Source organism: Octopus bimaculoides, chromosome 2 (assembly GCF_046866305.1).
Source record: "Octopus bimaculoides isolate indiv1 chromosome 2, ASM4686630v1, whole genome shotgun sequence".
NCBI lineage: Eukaryota > Metazoa > Mollusca > Cephalopoda > Octopoda > Octopodidae > Octopus > Octopus bimaculoides.
Genome location: NC_142929.1, coordinates 74,545,699 through 74,548,674, shown reverse-complemented (window position 1 = coordinate 74,548,674; position 2,976 = coordinate 74,545,699).

The following is a 2,976-nucleotide window of genomic DNA, read 5'->3' as shown; positions in this document are numbered from 1 at the left end:
ACACTATGCTCATAGGGTACAGGTAATAACTGAATAAACAAATGTTATGTTATGATTTGTATTTAAAAATAATTAACCGATGTTGGCCAATTTGCTTGTTGATCAAAAGCTTGCTCCATTTTCTGCTTCTTATACATATATATATATATATATATATATATATATATATATATAATACAAATGATATGTGAGCATATGCATATATACATACATATATGTACATACCTATGTCTACATGTATATATAGATGCATATCCGGGTACAGGACGTCAAAAAGACGTGGACAAAAAAGGAAAGGGAACATAAACAAAGCACAAAAAACGAACTTTTTTTTCGGACAACAGAATGAACACATAGAAAAACAGACAAGTCACATATGGAACTTTTCCTTCATCAGCTGCCTCTATTCTAAACTAGGCGTTTCGAAGATGAGGCACAACGCGCTCTTAAAATAGCTCTTCCGCAAAGCAAATTAAAGAAAACCTGCTATGCGGAGGATTCCAAAGTGGCAAACAGAAACCAAGTGTGTGTGTGTGTGCATATATATATATATATATATATATATATATATATATATATATATATATACACACGTAGATAAATGCATATATACCTATGTATATATATATATATATATATATACATACATACACATATACGTATATGAGTATATATTGTGTGAGTGAGTGGGTAACTGTGTGTGTGCTCGCGCGTGTGTATCGCAATTGAGGCAGAATTAAACTAAAATAAGTATCTATGTAAGTTCACTGTCGATAGGCTAGTTACTGTGATATTTGTCCTGAGATAACGTCTCATATGGACATGAGGTGTTAAAAACACAATAAATATCAAAGGGTGACGATAAGTCATCCCTGGTTTTTCGAGCGGCCATTTGCAATATCAATGCGAATAACTTTATTCACTTTTACCTACATTAGAGGCGATAAATTCGCGTCTGAGCATGTTATTGGCCGCAAGTAAGCACCACTGAAAATGCCCCAAAATGCCGAAGTGCATCTGGCGTTCTCACTGGCCGCTGCAAGCGCTAATTTTCATCTCTGTCCGTCTGTCTGTCTGTCTGTATCTGTCTGTCTGCCTGTCTCTGTCTCTGTCTGTCTGTTTCTCTCTCTCTCTCTCTCCTTTCTCTTCCCCTCTCTTCTCTTCTGATATTTATTGTGTTCTTAACACAGCAAGTCTATAAGATACGTTATCTCAGGAAAAATACTGGAGTAAATGTTCTATAGACAATGTATTTCCATTAAGTATGATGCATAGTGGGTTAAGCATTCGATAGCGCGGATATTTACAACCTCATAGGATTGTATACACAGGACACCTTAACGAAGAGGCTCCCGTCAGTCCTTTTGATCTATACAGAGATGATGCTTTAGCCATCTGTAGAGGCTCTAGCGAGCTTACCATAGACAGGTTTAGAAAAGACCTAATTCGCACCCTTAGCTCCCTTGGACTCAAGATGACGATTGAGACCAATCCTACCACAGTCAACTTTTTAGCCCTTACATTGGGCCTGGGTACTTGTTCATACAGGCTCTACCTCAAATCAAACAAAAGGCTGTAATATACTGACACAGCTACCTGCCACATAGCTCTCGTGTTCAAGAGCCTAGTGAAGGGTGCCAGTAAGAGGATTTCGAACCTGTCCTCCACTAAAGAAATTTTCGACACCACATCCACCTATTACAAGGTGACTTTGGCGTCCAGTGGGTTTAAGGACCGCATCTCCTACATGTCGGGTCCTAACACCCACAAGAGGAAGCACCACCGTAAAGTCGTTTGATTTGCCCCCATCCTTCTCACTCAACGTCAAAGCCTGTATAGGAAGGATATTTCTTATATATTCATGGACGAATACTTTACAGAGCCACATAGATACAGGCAATTGTTTAATAGACAGAACTTGAGGATCTTTTTTAGTTGTGTGCGCCCAGAGTAAAAAAAATTTAGTGGACGCCCCTAAACTCCGCGTAGAGGCAGGATGCTCATTCGGGGTTAGCAGTGGGTGCCCAGTGGGGGTGTCGATACAACTTCGAAGGCGTGGTCTATGAGGCCGAGATGGCGTCCAGCAGTGGCGGTAGCAGCGGCAGCGTTGGCAGCAACAACAGCAACGGCACCAACTACACATCCACCGGTAACAACATCAGTGACAACAATTGCAGCACCTGTGGCAGCAACACTAGCACCACGTCAGTAGTAGCGACGGCTATGGCGGCAATAGTGACAGCTAGGGTAGCAACAACAGCACCAACAATGCATCCGACAGTAACAGTAGCTATGATGGCAGCAACTACGATACTAGTACCATGTTGAGCAATAATAACAAGAACGGTAGCGGTACCAGCAGGAGCAGCACTAGCAACGGATCCGGTAGTAACAACAGGAACAGCAGCGATAGCGACAGCAACAACAGCAGCTGTAACACCACCAGCACAAGGCCACAAACATGCAAGCATGTTGGATCTACAGAAGGTCCGTTCAAGCATCGCCTTAACAATCACAGGTTCTTTTAGGATACTAGGAAGATGCACCATCACATCCCTGGCAAGTTACGTATGGCGTTTAAAAGAGGAGGAGAGTACACCAAACAAAACTAAATTAAGGTTTCCAGAACATCCTGGACCGTACCTTAACGGGAGCAAAAATCCTGAAAAACTGGCATAATCCGGAGACTTAGTCTCTTATATTTAGTCGGTACGGCGTTTGTCTGTCGCATGGAGTTTTCGGCTAGTTCATTGGCAACAGTTCATCTATCATCCACAAAACTAAGCCAACACTATCATAACCATTATATATATTGTCAGTCAAGTCAGCTAGCCAGCTGAATAGTCAACATTTCGTATTACTTTACGGTGTTGTTCTGGATTCATGGCCAAGAAAGGTGTTTAACTTACAAATGGCTCTCCACACAATTATAAATTAATACTGTAGAATTCTACATTTATCCCTCTAAGCAGTGGT